This window comes from Papio anubis, chromosome 2, assembly GCF_008728515.1.
Source record: "Papio anubis isolate 15944 chromosome 2, Panubis1.0, whole genome shotgun sequence".
NCBI lineage: Eukaryota > Metazoa > Chordata > Mammalia > Primates > Cercopithecidae > Papio > Papio anubis.
In genome coordinates, this window is record NC_044977.1 from 26,862,331 (window position 1) to 26,888,177 (window position 25,847).

General features: G+C 38.8%; 1 long non-coding RNA gene and 1 pseudogene across 4 annotated transcripts in view; both read right to left on the reverse strand.

Moving 5' to 3' along the window:
* Nucleotides 1-280: 280 nt before the first annotated feature.
* LOC103881702 lies at nucleotides 281-5,355 on the reverse strand (annotated as a pseudogene).
* A 2,162-nt stretch (nucleotides 5,356-7,517) lies between these two features.
* The window catches only part of LOC101016867, a 123,524-nt gene continuing 105,194 nt past the window's right edge, over nucleotides 7,518-25,847 (reverse strand). For 3 of the 4 annotated variants that reach the window (XR_643084.4, XR_643081.4, XR_002520254.2), the window contains 2 exons: nucleotides 9,783-9,869; nucleotides 7,518-7,736 (listed from right to left, as the gene is read on the reverse strand). This is a non-coding gene — a long non-coding RNA (uncharacterized LOC101016867). The remainder of the gene's footprint in view (nucleotides 7,737-9,782; nucleotides 9,870-25,847) is intronic. The other variant, XR_001899545.2, reaches the window with a different exon arrangement.

A 25,847-nucleotide genomic window follows, 5' to 3' on the forward strand; every position in this document is an offset into this window, starting at 1 on the left:
CCACCCGCAGGAGAGTTATTCTCTTTCCTTTTTTTCACCTATTAAACCTCCACTCTTTTTTTTTTTTTTTTTTTTTTTTTTCAGTCGAAGTCTCGCTCTTGTCCCACAGGCTGGAGTGCAATGGTGCGATCTCGGCTCACTGCAACCTTCATCTCTCAAGTTCAAGTGATTCTCCTGCCTCAGCCTCCCAAGTAGCTGGGATTACAGGCAACTGCCACCACTCCCGGCTAATTTTTGTATTTTTAGTACAGATGGGGTTTCACCATGTTGGCCAGGCTGGTCTCAAACTTCTGACCTCAAGTATTCTGCCTGCCTCAGCCTCCCAAAGTGCTGGGATTACAGGTGTGAGCCACCATGCCTGACCAAACCTCCACTCTTCAACTCACTTCCTGTGTATCCGCATCCTCCATTTCCCTGGCAGGAGACAACGAACCTCAGGTATTTACCCCAGACAAGGATGCAGCTTCAGTATGTCATATCTAAACACACACACACACACACACACACACACACACACACACATACACCACTCCAAAAATAGAAGTCACTCTGGCTGAAGTGTCTATGTGGAAATGAAAAAGAGAGTTCTAACTACCCAGCAAGATAATCAGAAATGCTCTGCTTTAAACTACTCTTTCTTTGCCCCCAATTTCCTCTCCCACTCCAGTTGCTTAAAGTTCTTCTCCACATCTGTAGCCAACTCACTGCTTCCAGAACTACCTTCCCCAACCTCTCAATGTACTTTCATTAAATTAAGCAATGTAGTAGATCCTTAACTTCCCCAGTTTGTATCCTCACTCACCATCCACCTCAGCAAATAAAAGTATGCTTTCAGGGTCCACCCTTATTAGAATGCAAGAGGAGATTTTGAACCACAAATGCTTTGTTGCAGATACGGAAACTTGACCTTTACTCACCCTCAAACACACTCACCCTCTTCTGTTCACCTATAGAACAATAAATAATTAGGGGCAAAGGAAGAGCAGTTTATTGGTATTAGTTGATTAGCACCCAGCTCTTCCCTCCTGGGGAATTAGGGAAGCCAAGGAAATGACCAAGTACTACTCTGTTTGGCCTCAGGTTTGGTTAGTCACCTACTTTTTTTCCATCTGCAAACCTTGTCTGCATTCAACACCAATGATATTGTCCATAAATATCTATTGTAATGATCACTTCTCTCTTTTTTTTTCACGGTAAAGATGCCATAGCATTTTATTACCGTTACACAAGTCAACCAATTATATCTTCACTGAAATATCTGCACTGAATGATGATTCAACATATGAGGCAAAGAAGGATGTCTTTGGAGAAGGCACTTAAGATAGAACATTAGAAAATCTTACCATTGGCTAAAATAAAAATGAGCTCGTTCAACCTGGCTGGAGGTGTGTGAGGGCTGTTTCTTCTCACTGTGGCCTGACTAAAAACCAGTGGCATTAAGAAAGTATCACATTCTCAAGTCTGGGGGTGGCCCAGTGGGGTGGTGCTGCTCTCAAAAGCCCTGTGTCCGTAAACACATCCATTCTCACAGGATCAGTTTCTCCAAGTGCTGGTTCCAAAAATAGGCTCAGGGCAGAAATCATTCAGGAAGCTCCTTGAAGGCCCTCTCCTTATTTCTCAGTTTGACTTTCACTTTGTCCAGCTACTGTAAGTGACTTTGGCTTCCAAAGGTCACGAGCAACTTCTACTTTTGCTAATATCTTTGGTTTTCCATGGCACTGGTTGTGACCGTCTGTTAGACTAGAGGCCTCCAATTAACTGCACCTCCACTTCACACCCTTTCCTTGAATCTGGGCTGGGCTTGTGACTTGTTTAATAAGTAGAGGGCATACTCCAGCGCTCTTCTAATTAGAAACATTCATCATCGTCATCATCCAATAGAGGGCAGTAGAAGGGACACTGAGACAAATCTGGACTTAAGTCTTCAGAAAGACTGGCCATTTCTGCTTTTGAGCTCTTGGGAGCTGTGAACTGCAAGTGAGATGCCTAGTTACCCCGCCAGACAGACCACTGAAAGAGACTACACAGAGAAGGAGAGACTCAGGACTGCAGGCAGAGAGAGAACCCCAGCCATCCCGGTCTCTCCACCGACCTGCTAACCACATTGAGCGGCCACCTGCAGGCTGGCAGAGGAACAGCCCAGCTGAGCCCAGCTCAGATTGAAGAAAGGTTGGGGGTGGGGTTGTTTTCAGGCCCTAAACTTTTGGGGCAAGTCCGTGAGCAACATTTGACAACCAAAAACACTGGTCATTCATAGATGCCTTTTTTTCTAAGTACAAGACAATTCCTCAAATGCAAAGAAAATATGGCAAACGTTTTCCCACCACAACCTTCTCAGTCAATAGTCGAACTATAATTGGTCATCGGCTGGAAAAAAGAAAAAGCCACACCTCTTATCTTAATTCATAAATAGCCATGATTCTTTTTCTATGAATCTTTAATGTCAATGCAAAGGTAGACCAGTCAGCTGCTGGCAGTCTCAGGCACTGGCTTAATTCTCATTTAGCCAAAAACAGAAGCCATCAAAATGAATTATCCACTACTGGATACATCATGGTAAATGAGATTGTTCTCACTTTTCTAGGATGTTGCTACTTAATTTTCCCAAATCATTTCTTCTTATCTTCCCCCACATGAAAAAAAGAATTAAACTGGTTAAGGTTATAAAAAGAAAAAAAAAAAGGTCTATAACTAGAATTTGAATCCCCATAATCTGCACAATATAGCGCACAATTTAACTGCTTCCTCAATTTAAAACAAAATTCTATAAAATGTAACATCTACATTGTAGAGATGATTTCTTCTTATCTGAGGAAATGAGTAATTGGGAAGCAGGTATTTAGGGAGAGGGTGAAAGTCCACATCTATTTCTATGTTGAAGTTTTGGCAGTTTTTCTCATCTTAAACGTTTCTGCTGTTGCACCAGGCCCACATTTTCATAGACTCTAGCACTGTCTTCTCTCATTTCTGCACAGGGTGGCACTGAAGTATAAGGCAGGAGGGGGCTGTGATCTCCACTCATCTGGTCCACTAGAGAATACTTAATATTTGCATATTCGTGCCCTTTCCTCTTGCTTTTCTGCTCTTCCTCAATCCTGTGCTGTAGTGTTTCAATATAATACTGGACTGCCATATAGATAAATCGGTACTGTGCTTCTGTCTGGACCATTCCTGACCTCTGAGACTACACCACGTGGATGGTTTTGGGAACATCAATGTTGCAGTCAACACCTTTCTCTCTGATGATGTCAATAAGAATATCAATCACAATGAAGGTCCCTGTCCGGCCAATGCCAGCACTGCAGTGCACCACAACCGGCCCTGCATCCATGATGCTCCCCTGCTTATGGTGCACCTCCTCCAGGAAGTCCAGCATGCCCCTGGGGTCATTGGGCACTCCGTGGCCCAGCCAGCTCCGAAAGTGGTATTGCCAGACCATTCTCTCCATATTCCCTTGTCCAACCTTTGAAAGTTTAAGTTCTCTTAGCTTATAGTCATGAGTGGTGCTTTCTTTGACGTTCCTACCACGCATGACGCCATATGCTTTGAGAGCATACTCATCAGGCCAATATTTGACATATTTACTCTTTCCTCTCTCCATTTCTTTCCTTGTCATGACAATCACCTGGGAGTCTTCTTGGAACACCATTCGCCAAAAGTTGTTCACCGTGTTTTGCAGGCAGCCTTGTGTGGCAATGTAACTCTTTTTGGGCTTTGAATTGTTGCACTTGATTTCAAATTTAGGCACGGTTATAGTTGCATTGATGTAATCTGAAACAGGCTCACTGGGATCACCGTTGTGTAGGACAACCCTATGATCAAAGGGCGGATGTTTTTATATCTATTTTTGTAATTTTTTTTTCTTGCCTTTGACCCTCTTTTTGGCTGTAGAGAAGTGTTGTTGCAGTGTCTCAAAATTCTTCCCAAAAGCCTTGTTTGACTTAATCTGTGGTCTCAGCTAATTTGCTTAGTTCTTGAACTCTGCTTTCTATTTCAGCAGCATTTATACAAGTCGTGTTAAGGGGCTGCTTGAATTGTAGTACTGTACTCAATGTTTCCACCATAGGATTCTTCTTGTAATGTTCTGCAAGATCTGTCAAAGAATCAAACCGTTCTCCTCCACCAACGTCATATTTCAGTTCCTGACAGCGAATCATGCATGACATGAGTCACTTTAGACTCGCCATCATTGCTCTCCCCTTTGTCATCACCAGTGCATACAGAGAGAACAAAATCTCCAGGGTGGCTTTGGCTGTCTCGTACAAGAAAGCTACCATACTTTGTTTTGTCCGTTAATAATTTCTCAGCTTCTTTCCCAGAGAGGTGTCCATGAAACCACTTTTCAGAGGTAGGATCTGCACAGTTCAGAGGATATTTAAGCTCAATAACATCTCCATTCTTCTCTTGTAATTGCCCGTGATGTTCCATGTAATACTGGACCAACTCAGTCAAAGTGGCAAACTTCTCCCCTCCATACAGGTCACAATAATCACTAGTGTTCTGATTCTTGATGTGGGTGACAGCTCCATTTCTTCTAACAGAAAGTGTGAAGTCTCCAGGGTTACTTTTACTAGGCCTTGCCAAAAAACTGCCATCAACTCCTCTTGTCAACAGTAGGTTTTCTGCCTCCACACCAGTGATATTTGGGTGAAACCATTTCTGTGATGTCACGTTCCTCCGACCCTCCGGCTCTACGATGGACCTGCTCCTTCCTCAGGGTCCACTGAGCTCAGTTACGTCGGGCTGGCCCAAGGGAGGCCTGCTCAGGACTGGACGCGGGGCAGAGCCAGCCAGCCATGCACAGACCCTACTCCAGGCCTGGGGATCGCAGAGACTGTGCAGCCGCCCCCTGGCCTGGCTCGCTCCTCCTCCACCCCCCAATGATCACTTCTTTATATCCATGTTTTCAGTACAATTCACAAATAATATTTGTTCTCTTTATACAAACGGCAAAATTCATAATTTCAACATAGTCTTTCCCAGCTGCATTTCTGTGGCAGTTGTTTTCTTCCAAAACACCCTAGGAAATCTTAGCTGCAATTGCTTATTACTTACCTAGGAAAGTTTCTCTCAGCTATGCGTTATCTCCATTTTGAGCCTGTGTTTTTCTTTTCTGCTGTATTACATCCCATATCCACCATAATCTGTGTCAGTGGAAAGATTTTTATTCTATTCTTGCTTTAGTAGAATTATCAGGTTGCATTCATACAGAACAAAAAATATTTCCTCTCCTTGATCAGTTAAAATCTCTATGAAATATTCTATTTACCAACATTAAATAATCAACAGAAGTAATTACCTAGGTGTTTTCCCTTTAGCTATTTCATTCACTTTTTCCTGGGATACTGAGGTCATGGAAATAACCAATATTTTTGTGGTGAAAAACAGGGAAGGCTCCTTCTAGCAATCCAAATCAATCATCCCAAATATCTAGGGTTTCCTTAATTTGCCACAATGCAAAGATCCACACGAAAGGACCTAAATCGTACATGTAAATTTGACATTTATCACCCTAAATGTAAAATAACTGATAGAGCTCTTAGCCTAATTATCTTCTAGTTATTGACCTAAAATTAATAGACAGTGGTCAGAAATTCTCAAACCTGAGTATTTTGCTGGTATTTCAGAGGAACTAACAGTTTAAGATGAATTCTTTTAATTTTGAAAGTTATCAGTTTATGCCAAGGGTCACAATAGCTATGGATATCCAAACTCCTGGACCATACTCTCAGGCACTCTTTAAAGCTGAACACTTTTGATATGGTTTGGCTGTGTCCCCACCCAAGTCTCATCTTGAACTGTAGCTCCCATAATTCCCATGTGTTGTGGGAGGGAGCTGGTGGGAGACAATTAAATCATGGAGGCAAATCATACTGTTCTTGTGGCAGTGAATAAGCCTCACAAGAACTGATGGTTTTTTAAGAGGGGTTTCTGCTTTCCCTCACAAGAACTGATGGTTTTATAAGAGGGGTTTCTGCTCTCACTTGGCTCTCATTCCGTCTTGCCTGCCACCATGTAAGACATGCCTTTCACCTTCCACCATGATTGTGAAGCCTCCCCAGCCACGTGGAACTGTGAGTCCATTAAACCTCTGTTTTCTTAATTAATTACCCAGTCTTGGGTATGTCTTTATTAGCTGCATGAAAATGGACTAATACAACTCTACCCCTTAGTACCCAAACAAAACACACTAATAGTCAGAGGCCCATTTGATTTTTCTGTTATTTAACCCTGTCCTAGAGATAGCTTAAATTAGTTATGTCTCTGAATACCACTCCATTTCTACAACGACTACCCCCACGTTTTCTCATTGTCCAGTCTTTCATGATCTTCAATCATTCAACATTTATATTTTCTTTTTACAAAGTAATTGAAGTTTCGTATGACTGTCAAAATCTGTCTCTGTTTGTTTGTACTGCTATAATAAAATACTGAGATTGGGTAATAAAAATTTATTTCTCATAGTTGGATGCTGGGGAGTTCAAGATCAAGGTGCAGGTAGATTCGGTGTCTGGTGAGAGCTGCGCTCTTGCTTCCAAGACGGTTCCTGCGTGTTACTGCATCTTCACATGGCAAAAGGTGGGAGGGCAAAAGGGATGAATGCTGTGTACTTACGAGGCAGAAGAGATAGAAAAAGGCCAGGCAGCTTTCTGAAGTCTCCTTTATAATGGCATTAATCCCATTCATGAGGACAGAGCCCTCCTGGCCTAATTATAGTAACTCCCAAAGCCCTCACCTCTTAACACCATCACCTTGGGGTTTAAGTTCCAACATATGACTTTTCAAGGGACATATATATTTAAACCATAGCAGAATCAAATGAATTGTTTTTTTAATTTACATGCTTTTGAAATGCCTTTGAACATCATTTACAAACATGGCTCAAATGGGAGATATTCTAACAGATATTGAAGAATTTCAGTAGTTCCTGATTTGGTTACTTTTAGCTCTTAAATCATCAAGTTTGGTTACTTTTAGCTCTTAAATCATAGTTTTTCCTGTGAAAGAGTTTTCCTGCCAAAACGGTATGATTCTAACTCACCCAGAATAAAGTCCTTAAGTATTAAAGGATCATTCCATTTACATAAATACAAATATGTGCTTAAGCAGAATACAGTAGCATAAAATGTGCAGCTTGTGGTGAAGCTTAAGGCTGATTTGCGGCATGAACACAGTTCTCTGTCCCAAATCTTTTCTGTTAATGTCAGTGTCAATGTCAGTTTTGACTATAGAAGGGTCATTAAAGTGTACTATATCAGCTAGTTTTGATGGGTAGAAATGTCAGAACAGTAGTAACATATTCTACTCATCTGCTCAGCAACTCATTTCCTCAGAAGTCTTAAAGAGAGCAGGTTCATGAATAAAAATATATTCCAAAACTTTAGTTTCCTTTCCCAAGGGGCTAACACACCTGGCCCAAAGAAGACTAAGAATTCTATCCATGTAGACTTGCATATATTCAAGTTTCTACAGCTAAGCACAATCCTGTTTGGAGCTTAAAGAAATCAAACAGTAAATATTTTCTGAATTGCTTTTATTGTTTTATGTTTTTATTAAGAATTGGCACTCGAATTAGATTAGTTAGTAACATATGCTAATTTTTGCCCAGTCTGATCACAACAGCATTAATGAAACTGTACGTCAAGGTAGATATTTTCAGGCTGTAGAACATGTTGTTTCAGTCTGTCTTCAGGTCATTTCTGCATAAGATGGCAAGTGCAATCACAGCAAACAGTCTACAATGGAAAAGAAGAACAGGAACTTGTTTTTCCTTAACAGGAAAAATCTCTTTTCTCATTTCTTCAGCTTACATAAAAATATATTATTTTTATAACATGTATTGCTTAATTATAAAAGCAATATCATCATCTCAGATTTAGAAAAATACAGAGGAAATATTTTTTAAAGGAAGAAATATAATCTATGATCCCACCACTGAAATAACCAAGGTCTCTGAAGCCAGACAGAGCTGCGTTGAAATTCTGACTCTGTCTCTCATGCAGTAGGTGTGTGACTTTAGTGAAACTACAGTCTTCTCTGTGTTTTATTTTCCTCACATGCAAAAAGAAATTGCCACCAATTTTTATGTATGATTCTTAAAGAAGCAAAACAAGCCTGATTCTTCTATGTATTTAAACCAGTTATTGTTCATTTGTATGTCTTGGCAACATTATGTAATATAATAATTCTTAGGAGAAAATGGACTCCCTAGTGTAAACCCTTATGCAACACTCTTTATCCCCTCAAACGTCAGTGTGGTTGATGGGAGGAGGGCAATAAATGGGGAAGACTGGCAAAAGAAGATCCTAGAAACCTTAGGCTCCAAACATTTCAGGTTCTTCTGTTCTTCAGAAGAGGATGTCCTCTTTGAAGTACCTGGTGGAAAATCACCATGACTGGAGCTCAAGTTCCATCAAAGAGACTGTTCCTTTTAGCTGGGACAAAGCAGTTTATTTTATTGGAGCTCTAACGTGTTAAGGGACAGGTGCTCTATCCAAGGCCACAGAGGGAGCAAATCACTGTTAAGAATGTTAATGTCTAAACCTACTCATCTAGTTTCCACTTCAAGAGACGGTCCCAACAACAGCAATTACTGCATCACCTCCGAAGAAACACACTCTTAAAATCTATTGCACTCACTACATTTGCATGTTTAATTCCTTCCAATACACAACTGGCATGGCTTCAAAGTGTTTGCCTGTGATTGTCAACTTCAAAATGATCTGAAAGTATTCACCCAGCCAATCAGTTTCTGACAGTGTGATTTTCCAGCTTGCCCAGAACAATCTCATTGTGCTCCTGTGAGTATTAAATGTGATAAGGCCCTTAAAGTGCTTAGCCAAGAGTCTAGAGTATAGTAAGAACTGAATACATAGTAAGAACTCAATCTGTATGAGGTATGAAGTGTCTGTACTTTTTAACACATTGTCTTATGCACATTCATCTATTTACAAACAAAAATTCTAGTGTATATGCAATTGGTTGGTATAGTGAATATACAGGTTGGTTTTCTGGGGATTTGTTTTGGTGTTTTACTTTGTTTTTACATTAGGGAAACTGGCATAACCTTTTAAAACATCTTTTAAAGTATTTTTAAAGTCTACCTAATAATCCATAAATGGAAAGGTAACAGTTTTTTAACAGTGTCTTTATTATTTGAAGATTTGGGTAGTTTGGGTTTTTTTATATAAATAAAACTACAGTGAACATTTATTTTAAAAATAATCTTTATCTGCAAATTTAGTGCTCTATCTCTAATTATTTTCTTTCAGTTTCCACTTTAGTATATTTAACTTGCAAGATTTTCTAAAAACCACACAATGCTGAAGAAAAACAAAATGCAAGTGGATGTAACATATTATTTGGAAGACTATATAACTTGCTTTCTATTAACTCAATAAATTTGCAACTGAAAAATAACTATCTCAAAATTAATTTTATTTCATGGGATAAAAGACATACTCAATTTAATCAGATGTTTGTTCAAGCAAGATGATGACTTTATATGCCACTAATTTAAATTAGAATAAGCTGTATGCAACAAAACATTGCAACTGGTATTTTTGTCTGGCATCCTAGAGAACGAGATATTTTGTCAATTTATTTGGATAAAGGGTCAGGTCAAGGCAGCATTTCTCTTAAGACTAAATATTTAGGTTTTTATGCATTTATGGTATTATGCTAGCTGATAGCAGATTAAAAACTAAGCTTATAAAGTCCACAGTTGCAAGCCTGTATCAGCAAGCAGGCTCTAGAATCCATCCGTAACTGATTCTTCTCACCCATAGATCCTCCTGTTCATCTCCATCCAGATACAACAGAAATTTATGATCCTATCTCCCATGTGACATCTCAGCCATAGCCCCAGTCTAAAAAAGGAAGGAAAAGACTAATTTGCAGGCATTGCTTAGAAGAAAATGTTTTAAAAGCTTGTCAGAATTTAAATTATGTATTCTTTGAATAATGCCAAAGTCCATAATGCAATTATAAAAATAACCATTTATCCAGAATTTAAGTTATGTCACATGTAACCGAAAGAATACTAATTTAATTTAAATGTTTGTGAATACAGGATAAAGATGATAATGCTGATGTAGTTGTTTGCCAGTCTGTGCTAAATGCAGTTATAATAAGAAAATAACTAAACATAGTCTCTGTGAAAAATGGTTCACTGTCTTCCAAGCTCTGTGAAGACAAAGGCACCTCTACTAATATCAAAGAGGTTTTAGATTTGGTCATAAATTAGTATGAACAGAATTTTCTATTTCATTACATTATGTTTGGTAATGTGCCAAAATAATCCAGATTGAGAGATTTCATTATAAATCAGGACAGGACACCAAAAATAGAACTAGCTCACTCAAATATGCATAGATTAAAATATATCAATTTTCCACCAAATATTTATTGAGAACCTACTATGTGTGCCTAACAATATGTTTGACATTAAGGTTCCAGGGAGCTTAAATATATTGTAACAGTACATTATTTCACTATTAATATCATAAATTTGAGCATTGTAGCTTGCAATGACCCATCTGTCTAATTGGATCAGTTTTAGATTAAAAGCTTTCAGATAACTTTATTTTTATGTGTGTTTTTAAATTTTTTATTTGTTTTAATTGACAAATAATAATTGTACATATTCATGGGATACAAAGCGATGTCTTGATACATACAAGGTACAGTGATCAGAAGACTTAAATAAGCATTTTTCAGTAATTTACTAGGAAACTTAATTCAGATTATGGCCTTAATGACTGAAGTTATGTTTTAGAACATCTAATCTCAGCACCTTTGTCCACCTGAGGAAACTTCCAACTATTTCAAGTCTTTGACCATGATTACAGTCAAGGAGAATTTCAAGGGGATAAATGTAAAACAAAACAAAAGGGGACTTTTAATTCCATTTTTAAAAATGAACTTATCAGAAGCAATCTGTAATTTGTGAAGGCAGCAGCTAAGTTTATTTAGAGAATACAAAGCAGATCAAGCAAAATTTTCCTTTTTGCAAAAACTGGGATTTTCCATTACCTGGCTTGTAGTCAGTCACACATCACCAGAGTGTGGTACAGTACACAGAATATAGCAAAGAAGAAAACAAAAATGTGGCCCTTACTCTGAAGAAGTTTTCAATCTATTGAGACAGATGAAGTTGTAGAAAGGGCACAAGCTTGGAAAAGTAGCCAAAGAAGGGTCATTCAACTTTAACGAATGGATAATATTCACAGAGGCAAAAAGGAAAAGCTGAAAACCACCAGGTAAGAGAAATATAATGAGAAATATTTTAGGATGATGATGAACAAGGCAAGTTCAGGAAGGCTGAGGGGACCAATCTGACTTGACAGGGGTGTGGGGGTGAGGACCAGGATGGGGCAGATTCGTCAAGAGATTCCTTCATTCTGGTAGGAAAAAGGGCAGAAGGGAGTAAATGAGAACTTACAGCATGTTTGAATATATATGTATGAGAGTGGATATACGGATGGGTAATCTGAACTTGACGCTCCTACTCTACAGACTGTCATATGACTAATGATATCCTCAATGGTATTTCAAAGCACAATATTCAAGCTCCTACTGTCATGCAAATTTTTCCCATAAAATTTGTTGAGCCACCTGAATGTTTATTAAATACTGACACGGACAAGCTTATAGCCAAACTAAACAAGTCCAGTATCTTTTCTTCCAGACAGCCTGCCCCATACTACCATCCTGTAATATCCTGGAATCCTAGTATCTAAGACCAATAGTCTGTGCCTCTTACCTCTGGAGACAGAATTCAGATGTTTTACTTAAAGCTAGCAGATATCACAGTTCCTATCAGAAACCTGTTCATCCTACTGAGGGGCTGTCCACTGTCAGTACTACCAAAACTTGAAGTATCAGCTCACCACTGAAATCTGGACTTACCAATAATGTCATCTTTTCATCACTCTGCCCCTCATCCCATAAAAAGTCTCCAACATGCAGTCAGGAGACCACCCCTCTGCCTCTATCCCAGAGCTATACGAAACAAGGGTGTCAAAGTTGCAATAGAAGCTACTCAGGTTTGAGTAGACCTCAAATAGCTTCTTCTCAGGCTTCAAGTCTGCCAGTTACTTCCCTGGGTTGGGACAGATTTTACTGACTGTCAATTTATAAACTTCAACCCACCTTACACCTCTGACCACTGGATGAGGCACAGAGCAATCCCACTCCTCAACTGTTATTTTTAACTACACTGTAACTTCAGAAGATTTGTTGACTTCCCTGAAACCAGGTATTGCCCACAATCCCATGTCTACTCTGACAGTATCTACAACATTTAGTTTCAGAGATAAGAGGTTACAGATTTGATTTTTCCTCTCCACTTCTTCATAGCCACCAAAGGGACCTGAGCTCCTCGTAGAAGGTTGCCCACTCTTTTCCACGTGCCCTTCAGTACCACATCTCAACACTTTCATTTTTAAAAATTAAATTCCGCTGGGCGCGGTGGCTCACGCCTGTAATCCCAGCACTTTGGGAAGCTAAGGCAGGCGGATCACGAGTTCAGGAGATCGAGACCATCCTGGCTAACACATTGAAACCCCATCTCTACTAAAAATTAAAAAAAATTAGCCGAGCATGGTGCGGTGCACCTGTAGTCCCAGGTACTCAGGAGGCTGAGGCAGGAGAATTGCTTGAACCTGGGAGGCGGAGGTTGCCATGGGCCAAGATCGCGCCACTGCACTCCTGGGTGAGAGTGTGAGACTCTATGTCAAAAAGAAAAAAAAATTAAATCAAATTCCACCTTCCCAGATACTTGTCATAGATTAGGAAGAGATCATTTCAGTTGGTACCTAGAAAGGAATAGAAAAGAGGCACAGAGACTATTGAAGTCTTAGATTATTATTACACTGGTTCTCTTCTATCATGTTAACTGTGTTCCAACAAGTAGGGTTTAGGGCTAAATGCAGCTAATTTAATAATTATAAAAATAATCTACAATTGATTGGAGCAATAACATGGTGAATAAAAACATTTATTGTAGCTTCATTAAAAACTGGCATTTATCTCTCAAGTTTTTCCAAATGGTGTTTGAATAGAAGTGATATATTTTTAAGTAATTTATTCCTCGTTTAATATGTAGATTTTTATGATGATAAAGCATTATAAAATGTTAAGTAGTTATTTGCTAATCTTCTCAGGGCTGTCACATGAATAATGGTATCCTCAATGGCATTTCAAAGCACAATATTCAAGCTCCTACTGTCATTCAATAATGTCACTTCTCAGGCTGTGACAAATTAAGAAATATGATGCAAATATGTTTTCCAAGATTAAAACAAAAGAAAGCAATTGAAAGAGTGAAGGAAAACTGGCACGTCTTCATGTCTTAAACAGAATCATAATACTGTCTGCTCAAAATCCAAAATAAAGATAAAAATGGAAATTTAGAATGGTACACTAAGATATTCAATATAAGTTGAGTGTAACACCTACAAGTCACCAAGACTTTACCAATTCTATGACAACTAAACATCTAAGCTTAATATCAAAATAACAAGTGACTTAATATTCAGAAAGGAACAGGGACATTTAGGCCACTTTAGTCCCTTCAGTACAAACTGAATACAGCTGTGGATAAAGATTCTCAATTGTTTCCAGTTTCAGAGAACACATTAGGCCACTTAATATAACATCCTCCTGTATTGTTTGCTTTTTTGTTAGCCAAACAAGGCAGACTGATTGATTGAGTCACTCACAGGTATTCATTCCTTCAACAAATATTTATTAAAGGATTATCATGTCAGACAGCAGGCCAGAGGACTTTCCCACATCACTTAATTGAAATTCAACAAGTATTCTGTTATAATGAGGATTAAATGAGTTAATATTTGTACAGCGTTTAAAACAGTGTGTAGCACATTGTAAGTGCTATATGAATGTTCGTTAAATAAATTATGTTGAAGAGTCGGTTGTAATATGATCTTTGTACAAGATTTTGGTTGTTCTATTTCTTCTCTCTTAAAGGTCTTTTTTTTTTTTTTTTTTTTTTTTTTTTTTTTTTTTTTGAGACGGAGTCTCGCTCTGTTGCCCAGGCTAGAGTGCAGTGGTGCAATCTCGGTTCACTTCAAGCTCCACCTCCCGGGTTCATGCAATTCTCCTGCCTCAGCCTCCCCGAGTAGATGGGACCACAGGCACCCACAACCATGCTTGGCTTTTTTTTTTTTTTTTTGGTATTTTTAGTAGAGATGGGGTTTCACCGTGTTAGCCAGCAGGATGATCTTGATCTGCTGACCTCGTGATCCACGCCCCTTGGCCCCCCAAAGTGCTGGAATTACAGATGTGAGCCACTGCGCCTGGCCAAAGGTTTCTATAGGCATAAAAGAACAGCAGGGTCCTAAGATACCAGCCAGGAAGCTAGGCACAGGAAACAACTAAGTCAATATAAGCACATATAACAATCACCTGATGGTAAATTTCTCTGGAAAACTTCTATAGGACTGACATAATAGGTTTTATATCACCTTTAAAACTCTTTTTATTTTTTTTTGAGACAGACTCTAGTTCTGTCACCCAGGCTGGAATGCAGTGGTGTGATCTTGGCTCACTGCAACCTCCACCTCCTGAGTTCAAGCGATTCTCATGCCTCAGTTTCCCAAGCAGCTGGGATTACAGGCACGCACAACCATACCCAACTAATTTTTTGTATTTTAGTAGAGACTCGGTTTCACCATTTTGCCCAGGCTGGTCTTGAACTCCTGAGTTCAGAAAATCCACCCACCTCGGCCTCCCAAAGTGCTAGAATTCCAGGCATGAGCCACCCTGCCTGGCCTAAAACATTTATTTAGCATGTACTTATGAAGTTGTATACACCAGGTTCTATTCTAACTGCTTTACGTGTAACTCATCTAATTCTCAGGGTAACTCTATGATACTACCATTACTCTACTTTATGGATGAGGAAACTGAGGCATACAGAGGCTCAGTAACTTGCCAAAGTCATATAGATAATAAGTGGTAGGGCCTACATTCCTACCCAAGTACCCAAGTAATCTGGCTCCAGAGCTCAAGTTCGTAAACACTAAGTGAAAATGTCGGCATAGGAAGGGGTCAGCATTTATAAGAACGCTCACAGTCTCTGTCTCCATGAGTCAGCATTGTTCTGTGTGCATGAATTCACTTGTCATGCAACCCCATGATCACAGATTTTACTTTACGAAAAGAGATGGTCAAAGGACACTTTTGAAATATTCTTAAACCATACAAAAAGTCTAAAAGGAAAACTGAGGTGACAGATTATAGTTCAGGACTTAAATCAGTCTCAAATTTGACATGATCATAATTAATCACTTTTGTATCCACACGTATTTTGCAAGAAGACTTAGAATCCATCATGTATTAACAAAGAATGAAGTAAGCGTACCTAGACCCTCCTCAATTGAATAGAGGACATTCCAACTCCTTGGCCCTGGCCCCTGTCCACTGCTCTAAATTAATTCACTATAAATAAGGACATCTAAGCAAACTACAGATCACACGGAGTAGTAACTACCAACAAACATGAAACACTACTTTTCCATACAAGATAAATTGCAACATTTGTGGTGGAAAGTTGTATTGAATTTAGAAATCTGGCTTTAGAAAATACAGCAGAGGAAGCCAACTTTTCTGAAATAGCCAACAATGCAGAAACACTTTAAATGGTATTGAACGCTCCCCAGTTTCCTGAAGACCAAATAGATATTTCAGCAATTTATCAAGAACAATTAATGCTAGAAAACTGCCAATAATTCCTCTGTCTCAGAAAGAACGACCCATCTCTGTATTCTCGCCTTCCAAGAGCATGGCAGAGTTTGTTTCTCAGTTCTTCCCACAGTTCAACTCTGATAAGTGAAATAAGGAAGGAGCTAAAAAGAGTGAAGAAATTTTTCTAAAATGTTTACAACCACAGATCCTGCCAACTGCTGCTTCCCCATTAGCCGAGTACATTTTGGGCCACTGAAGCTCGGGTGTCAGCTCCTGGCTTGATGATGATTCGGTAAACAAAGAGACTTCAATATGTTTTATGCCCAAAATGCTCAAAACAGACACAGAGGCTCAACAGGCCTGATGCCTGAGCCTCCTGCTAATGCTCAGCCAAACCACTCTATCAATCACGATTATTTGGTGCCCCCCTCTGGCCTTACTGCAGCAACTTCATTTAGCTTTCCTAAGAAACTGAAAAGAATTCTGAACGGAAGTCCAGGGTGCAATCACAAAAATCTGCCTGCAAGAGAAACCTAGTGTTGTCTGCACTTATAATAATTATTCCAATTCTCAAAGGCAGAGGAAAATTTGGCAGGGCTGACTGCATGCTTTGAAACTCATAACGTTCTTAAGGTGATATAATTTTGCTTTATGTATTTTTAAACATCCCCCAAGGAGTTTGAGAGCTCTATCAGTTCCTCACAGTTAAGATAACTAGGCTACCTGGGCTCTGCTCAGAAGAATAAGTCAATTTACTCTGGAGAAATAATTCTGTGAAACTCAGACAGAGTTAGAACAGCATGCAGTTGAAAACTGTATCAAAAACTCAGGCTAAACAATATTACGTATTAAGGTCATATAATACTTATACAAGTTATTCACTAGCTCTTAGCCAAGTCCCCTGGGTAAGCAAACTACAGAGACAAGAGTTTGTGTCCAGTTCCAGAGAGCTTCCAGGTTCCCAAAATGAGTTTTGTCTCCAAATCCAAGGCCTCCTTCACTGTGTACTCCCCCCCGCCCACCCCCTACCCCACCGGGACTGAGGTGACCATGCTCCTTCTGTTGGGTCAACATTGTCTGATCTGTTTTGGGGACAGTACATACAAGACTTTCCAGCCATGTTATGAAAGGGTTAGGCGAGGGGATGGGACACCTCACGCCCACATTACTGAGAGCGAGTGGAGTGGTGCAAGTGCCAGAGATAGGCCCTATGGGGTTTCCAGAGCAGCTCTGCGGGTGCCACATCCCAACAGGGCAAGATGACAAGCGGAAGTCCAGCTGTGAAGGCAAGAGGGAGAGGAACCAAGGAGGTTCCCGTGGGTCAGAGGAAAGTGACTGTGGAGGAAATCTTTGTCCAGGGCTTTGGGTGTTGGCGTCAGCTCCTCACGCAGCAGGTATAAGACAGATGGAAGGCACATAGGAACGAATACAGGGCATCCCTAACTCTTCCTTTCTTGCCCCTTTCTTCAGAGTTTGGAAACTCAGAGACCTCCAGGATTGGAACATGCAACTGATTCTTATTTGTAAGTGGTGAAAAACAAAACTGAAAAAGTCGGTGAGGAAAAAAGATCAATTAAAATTCAGCTTTGGGATAAGGATGAATTTAGCACCTTTTCTGGAAATCTCTGAAGCAATTACATTTGTACCCAGTAAATATTCTCATTCGGAAAACAATGCCTCAAGAAAGAGAGTAATAAAAATAACCACAATGAGGGCTCTCATTAGTACTGGATCTTATGGAAATCAATTGTTCAGTCCCTCCACAAAAGACCAGATGGGCAGGAGGCTAAATATACACCATGCACTAAACATTATGAGTATCATAGTTTACAAGTCAAAGGGGGCTCTATTGAGGATAGTTCTATTTTCCCTCTATATTATCTGTTAGACAATACCTGATAACAGTATCCAAGTAAATGACAACTTGATAAATAGTAATTTCCAATGGTGAACAGAGGTGACATTTCCTCGCTACAAAAATATTTTCTTTGGCAGATGAGATTAACTGAATAAGAAATCCACTGACACTGAAATCACACAGCCAAATTCCCTATCACAGCACTTATCACATTGTGTTAGTGTCGTTTGTTAAATATCTTTACTTACTTTCCTATACGCTATAATATTTGCTTTTTTCTCCCCAGTGTTTTCAAGGGGCTTGACATACAACAGGCACTCAAACAATGTTTCTTTGATTTCAATTGAATCCCTTTTAAGGCCATTTGCTCACTGATTTAATAAGGGAATAGTAGCCTGAAAGCACATGTTCTGATCTTTCACAGGTAGGTAAATTTTGTTAAAATGAATGAGGGTCTGATCTGAAAAATACTGAGGAATTTTACATCAAATGTTTTAGCGCTGTTTCATAAGAAGATAGAAATTCTGGCTCAAGTGGGTGGTTATCAGTTTCTAATCAGTGATCCTATTTTAGCACCCTCAAAGAGGAACAAAATAAATTACCTTCTATTTGTGAAATGAAAAAGTAAAAACGTAAAGCAATTTAAACTGAGAATACCTATATAAAGGAAAAAAAATTGTGAGTCTCAATCTTAGGTTTTAAAATGGATTTCAAAACAGCTTTCCAATACTTCTAAGATTCCTATGAAAAAGATGAGATCAGAATAGGAAGTAACAATTTCCTCCAAAGTATACACATGAAAGTTGGCACAGAAACACCATTTATTTGGGCAATGACTGAAACAGTTGGCCCATTTAATCAGACAAGTGGTTTGAGTTCATCTGGTTTTCACCTGCACAGTCTAGTCCAGCACAGACAAGCCCCCAGCAGGGAGGTCGAAAGAATGCTTTATCCTATCTGATTCAGTGATCCTCTTCTGACATTATGTCCATACTGAAGGGGATAATAATGCATCAGATGATTTCAGGTAACTTACCTCTTCCCCTCCTTCTTACCTAGGAAGTAACATAACTCACCTGTCTCATGTGCAGAGGAGAAGCACAGCCTTGAATCACAAGTAGGTCTGGGAGTAGCCCTAGCAATGCCTCTTGGATCTGGCTTGTCCCATTCAATAAGCACATCTTTCCAAAAGACCAACAGCCCCTCACTGCAGAGACCAGAAATTCCAATAGCATTCTCCTATCTAAGACGTATGCATATGGGAGCACAGATATTCTTAGGAATAATAACAACTGTAAAATCATGTTTGATTTGATTCTATTTTTTGGCTTCCTGCATACATATTTGGTATGATGCTTGTACCAAATCAACCATTGTACCATCTGTAGAAGAAAATGACATATGCAAGACTGATGACTCCCTTATCCCACTGCCCTCTCTATGTTAAAATTAATAAGAAGAAACATTAAGTCATTAAAATTATTCATGCAAGCACAGCCTCTCCCTGCTCTCCACTTCACACACTTTATCATCTGTGAATGACTGTGGACTTACAAGTTTCCAATCTAACTTCCTCCGGAGATCCAATGAGTCTGTCTATATATGGCATGGAAGCTTGCCCCTCTCTTTAGACATTTTATGCAGTTCCGAGGATGCAACAAATCTCATTTGGGAGCTGCACACCATCACCCACATATTAAATTGTCACCCTGAGTAATAAAATTCACAAACTCCATTTCATTTTTTTCATCACCATGTTGCCTGATAATATAAAAAGGTGTCATATACCTTTGATTTGTAGCTTGTGTGTTTGTGAAATAGCCTCTCCACAAACAACCTGATGAAGTCAAGGAAGCTGAATGACCTTTTTTTTTTTTTAATGCCCAAGTCTATTTCCCTGTAAATATTCCTGTGCATAAACATAAAATGTTAAATGGTGTGAAATCTTGGTAATTGCACAAGTAGGAAAAAGTCATAGCATGATTGTTCTGAGTAAGGTAGAAATTTCTAGACTCACTGCCTGTATCAAAAGCAGTGACTCCAAATTACATAGGCACGTATGGTATTTCCAGACCTTTGAATAACTGACTAAGATATCAAAAAATGCCACATTGGTCATATGTAATTGAAAAACGGCTATCTGCTCTTTCACAGCTTTCCTTAATTTAGGTGTCTTCTGTGATATGCAAAACATATTTATACCTGATCCATTTTAACAGCCTGTTTTCTAAAGAATATATTTGTAGTTTGTTTTGACAGACACTTGGCTAACAGTCATTCTTCTGCCATTCTTATGTGGGGAGAAGAGAATACCAATCAATCATAGATGCCATTTAGATTTCTGGTAATCTTGTTTCCAGAAAAATAATAGAGATTTTGGTAGTCATTTGTGTTGAGATCACTGGCTAGTCTCATCATTATTCATCAACTTGATTCTCCATGGAGCGATTTTTAAAAGTCGGAAGTGTCAGACTCTTTCAAGGATATGACGAAATACCTAGGCTTCGCCCCTAAATAAAATAATCATAAACACTATTTTTTGTCTATAATCTAAGGGATTCAAAGACTTATAAAGTTGATCAACCATGGATGATTTCAGGTGAACAATCTCTGCTCTAGGATTATGATTATATTTGTCTTTAAAACATCATTATGGTGGCAGTGTGAAGAACAGGCTGAGCTAGGAGCAGACAGGCTGCAGGGACGGTATTTGCCATTTTCATTACAGCCAGTGAGTGGTGAGGGTGATTTGACCAGAGTGCAGGAAATAGAAAGTAAAAAAAAAAAAAAAAGACAGAGAACAAAATCAACAAAACCTGGAGATTGAAAGGGGTTTTATATCTATATAGAAAGGAAGGAAAAAGACCTCACTCCTTAGTCATGTCTGACATTTTTAAAAAAAGATCATGAAGTGGAAAATCAGCCCTCCAAAGTTTTAAGGCTTTTACTGGTATATCTTTATTTTGCATGAAAATAACCCTTTGATAACTAGTAAATAAGCAAGTAAATTGACAACTAGTAAATAAAGACTATCTGCACAGAATATGCTTTTAGTGATTAGATATATTTGCAAGTTGATTTTTTCTAGAATTTCTAAAGAAGGTTAGTTTCACGTTCATCTATAGGCCATGTTCTACAACACACTCATTGCACTTACAGTGACTAGAAAGGACAAATATAAAGTGGAATTGCTTTAGAAGGAATAAGTAGTAGAGTATGTTCTTCACATAACCAGTGAATGTGGCAAAGGAAAATTAGCAAACAAAAGCATCATAAATTTATTTCAAACAACAGTAGATTGAATATGTACATCTATTTCTTCTCTGTCCTGAAATAATGATATTTCCCCAAATAACAATATGAGAATTAAAATATAAAAGGTGCAAGTTCCAAGGGGAAGAAAATAATATGACTACCGAAATTGAAAGACTTCAATACTTTTTTAAAAGATAGAAAACAGATAGAGGATTAGTAACAGACTTAATATAGGAAAGAAGTATGAACAGTGTTCTACAAAGAGGATGCCTTGAAAGATTCTGCTTTTGAACTATCGAAATAGTTCAAATAGGAGTAATATGTATATGATTAAAAGCAGAGGCATTGATTAAAATTCTGTGTGAAAATATTAGATCAGGCTGGGCACCATGGCCCACACCTGATGCCAGCAATTTGGGAGGCTAAGGCTGGCAGATCACTTGAGGCCAGGAGTTTGAGACAAGACTGGCCAACATGGCAAAATCCCGTCTCTACAAAAAATACAAAAATTAGTCAAAGGTGGTGGGGTCCACCTGTAATCCCAGCTACTTGGGAAGCTGAGGCACGAGAATTGCTTGAGCCTGGGAGGCAGAGGTTGCAGTGAGCCAAGATCATGCTACTGCTTTCCAGCCTGGGTGACAGAGCGAGACTGTCAAAAAAAAAAAGAAAGAAGAAGAAGAAAAAAAAACTCTCTCTCTCTCTATATATATATGCCACTCTCAACTATCCTTGGCAGTTTGGTGGTTATCCCTCTTACATCTCACCCCCACCATTACTGCTTCCTTAAAAGACAGAATCTGAAGGCTTCAGATTTAGGGTACCTAAGTAGAAGGCAGGAAGCTGGGAACATGGAGCTGACAATAGGACTGAATAAACAAAGTTTCACAGTGAATAGTAGATCCAGCCTCAGCCTCCTTCCTCCTCCCTTCTTATAGAATGCTAGAGCTGGGCTTAAAGCCCCACTCCAAGATAGTATATGAGAGGATGCCTCCCTAGAACAAATAGTCCCAAGGAAAAGACACCTTAAATCTGAAGAGTCCTAATGAAAGAGCTTAGTTGCCCTGGACTACCCTCTAAATTATCAGCAAATAAGTTCCCTTGGCCTGCAGCGTTCAATCAACTTTCTATTGCCTCAATCTTAAAACATGACTGCCACAAGTATTTTAGAGAAATCTCCAGCAGAAAAACATTTAGAAATAGGGGAAAAAAGAAAAAATAGGAATACAAAGGAAGACGAGGCAATGCAGGGTTTAAGAAGCATTTTTTAAAATCTGCCATTACTATTCTCTGAGAAATGAGTTTATGTCAGTAACAAAGAACAGAATACTGTTTAAAAGGAGTAATAGAGACAAGAAGCTCTTAAAAAATAAAAACAGGACAGCTAAAATTTAAAATAAATCAATAAAAGGAAAAGGGAAATATTCAGTTTTGTTTCAAATATGCCTTTTTTGGTTGGGTTTTGCACCTAAGAAACTAAATATCGCCCCTCTATTTATCCCTAAAAGACATTTTGTATATTACACGAAGAGATTCCCAGGTCATCAGATTATATATTCATAATTTGGGGCTTTTTAAAATGAAATTCTTAAGAGCATATGCTTGCCTTGTAACCAAGCTCAGGCTCAGCTACTCACCACTTGCAAAAGCAATAACAAGAACGAAGTGCAGTGAAAAGGGAAGTGACTTTATTTTCCAAAGCTAGCAATGGGGATGCAGCTGGCTTACGCCTCTAGGAACCATTTCAAACTTCAGGCTGGGAAGAGGGGCTTACAAAAGGGAACTTGGAATGGGAGGCATGAGGGAGGGACACTGAGGCCAAGGTCTGCATGTTTTGTGCTATCTGAAGCCTTGGGCCATCTGGAGCACAGGCTGGTGTCATCTCAGCACTGGCCGGGCTGTTGACTAACTGCCTTGAGGTAATCTCTGGAATTTGGCAGCTGGGTCTCTATGCTTTGTCTGTTTTAAGATTAGCCCCCTGGAACTTCTAAGTAAGCACATAATTAGATACAAGCATACAGTTGGATAAATGTGCACGGAGGTGAGGGAGTGTATGGCAGGAAAGGGAGGGACATGGTGTTTCAAAGAAAGTACATTCCAAGGTCATATTTTAAGACTAAGGAGAAGAAAAAAAAGGGTTTTGCAGTAAGCTTCAAGGTTATATCTTGAGACTAGGGGGGAAAAGCTTTAAAATAGATTTTCAGGCTAGATTGTTCAGCTTTACTGCCTGGATTGTAAATTTTTGTAGGACAGAAGTCAAAATTCCTCAGTTTACACATAGGTTTACAGAACCTGGCACATTTTTGATCCTCACTAACTGTTGTAAGAAATCCTTTTTGGAAATATTCTTAATTATTCCAAACATGTCTAAATCTTTTAGGATGGAAGAAGCAGGAAGATATTCAAATGAGTTTAAACATATTACAGGGGATCTACTAAGAGAACAAGAAAAATCATTACTATTTTTGAATAAATAATGGTAGTAAAACAGAAGAGGAAAAATAAAAGATTGTACTTCAAAGTGAAACAATAAAAATGTGAAAATACTAAGTTAATCAGCAAAGAGTGATGTTATTTAATTAACACAGCATTAAGATGGATGCCCTGAGTTTTTCTAATATCATACAACAAATATTTATCAATGGCTGACAATGTGCTAATCACTGTGCTAGATGTGTTTGAAATGTAGAGATGAAAACAATAGAGCATCTCTCTTTAAAAAGCACAAAGTGTAGCAAGACCAGATTAAAGCAGAATATGATAATCCCTTCTCTTAGAGGACATACAAGCACTGTATACATATTTCAGGCTAGAGAAAAAATTGGTTGGGATAAGATTTTAGAAAAATTCAACTTAAGCAGAACCTTGAAGACAAGTCAAGAAGACCAGAACAAAAAAGATATTTTGAGCTGGGATGATAAACCATTGCAGTGTGCCCAGGGAATGAGGTTTTGTCTCTGATGGCGAGAATTTCAGGGCTAAAACCAGGAAAGTTCTAGGCCCTCAGGAGCATTGTGCACCATATAAAAGAGTTTGGAGTATAATCCTAAATCAATGCAGAAACATTGATGGGTTTTTCCTCAAGGAAGGGAAACATTCTGATTTGTCTTGGAAAGATCATTCTGACTGCCCTGTGGAAGGTAAATTGGGAAGCTAAGACAGGAGGAAAGTGAACTGGTCAGGGAGCATCTATACTAATTCATGGACAAGAAGACAGAGAAATATGGAAGCTTTAATGAGGATATTGGGGGAGAGATAAATTCAACAGATATTTAGGGAGTTGAAACAATAGTATTTAAACACTTATATATGAAGGTTCTGTAATTACTCTCATGTTTCTGGTTTAATAGCTCAGCAGATGGAGGTTTCATTTCTCAAGAATGGAAATATAAAAGAACAGACTTTGAGTGGAGATGTTTAGGGAGGGGAAGATCATGAATTCTGTTAGATGGGTTGAATATAGAAGCCCCATAGAACATCCTAATCGAAGTAGCAGGAGGTGCATATTTTTAATGTACTTCTTGTACCCATGACTCAGCTTTAGGATGGAGACAAAGATTTGTAAATCATCAGCATTCAGGTAGTGGAATGAAAATAAAATAATACTAACCAATATTTAAATGGTAAGGAGAGGAAAAGGAGCCCAAGGATATGGAGTAGAAGATTCCAGTGAAGAAACAGAACCTCCAAGCTAGACTGCTGTCAAGAAACAATGGTAGGAAAGAGTTTCAAGAAGGAAATTATTGGTTAGTGTATCAGTCAGGGCTCTCTAAAGAAACAGAACGAATAGGAGATAGATGATTAGATAGATAGATGACAGACATATACAGATACACAACTGTATACACAGATAGACATCTATATCTATCTGTATAAAGAGATTTATTACAGGAATTGGCTCACATAATTATGGAGGCTGAGAAGTCCTATAATCTTCCATCTGCAAGCTAGTAACCTAGGAAACCCCAGTGTATAGTTCCAGTCCACGTTTAAAGGCCTAAGAACCAGGAGTCCAGATGGTGTAAACCCCAGTCTGAAAGCAGGACGAGATTAATGTCCCAGTTCAAGCAGGCAGAGCGAGTTCTCCCTTTCTCCACCTTTTTGTTCTGTCCAGGCCCTCAACAGATGGTAAGATGCACAGCCACACTGGGAAGGGCACTGTGCTTCACTCAGTCTCCCAATTCAAACACTAATCTCATCCAGAAACAACCTCACTCTGTTGTTTCACACCAGAAATAATGTTTATCCAAATATACGGGGACCCTGGGATCCAATAAAGTTGACATAAACAATATGTGTCAGTTTCTAAAGCTTCCAGGAGATCAAAATCGTAAGTCCGAAATGTACCCAAAGATCTTGTTGCGCTGGAGTAAATTAGAGACCTTTTCCAGTGCAAGTTTGGTGTCAAGGTGGTGACTAAAACTTAATGATCATAAGAAAGAATGTCAGAAAACAAGGAAAGAAATTATAGGCTAATCTTTCAAGAAGCTTGGCTAAAACAATGTAACATTTGGCTCCTGCCTCAGAAAAATGAAACTGTTAGAAATTAGGAGTCATCTCGATGCTGCCAACAAACTCAGCATTTTTAGGCATCCCCCAACCCTCTCTACAATACCTTTGGCTGTACAACTCTGCAATCAATAAAATGTGTTCAGTGAAAGACCCAAACAAAAGAACTATCATTTTTGCATCACATTAACATATATTATAAATCAAAGTTATAGTTAGTTCAACTTTGCTAAGAAAAACTAGCACTGCCTGTGGTATAACCAAGGTGGTAAGAACTGGTTGCTACCATTCAATATAGTCCATGAGCAGCTCTACAGGCAAAAATGAATTTTTCAGGTGATTTATTCAGCTTAAGTTTCTTAAACATTGTACAGTACAACAAATTCTTTGGAGTCTAGTCCAAAAACAAATAGGAATCTGTAAAAATTGAAGCAACTGCCCTTGATTTCTGGAGATGGAATCTCTGACGTCAAATGGGATTTCTTTTCCCAAACTGAGTCACCAGAATTATAATTAT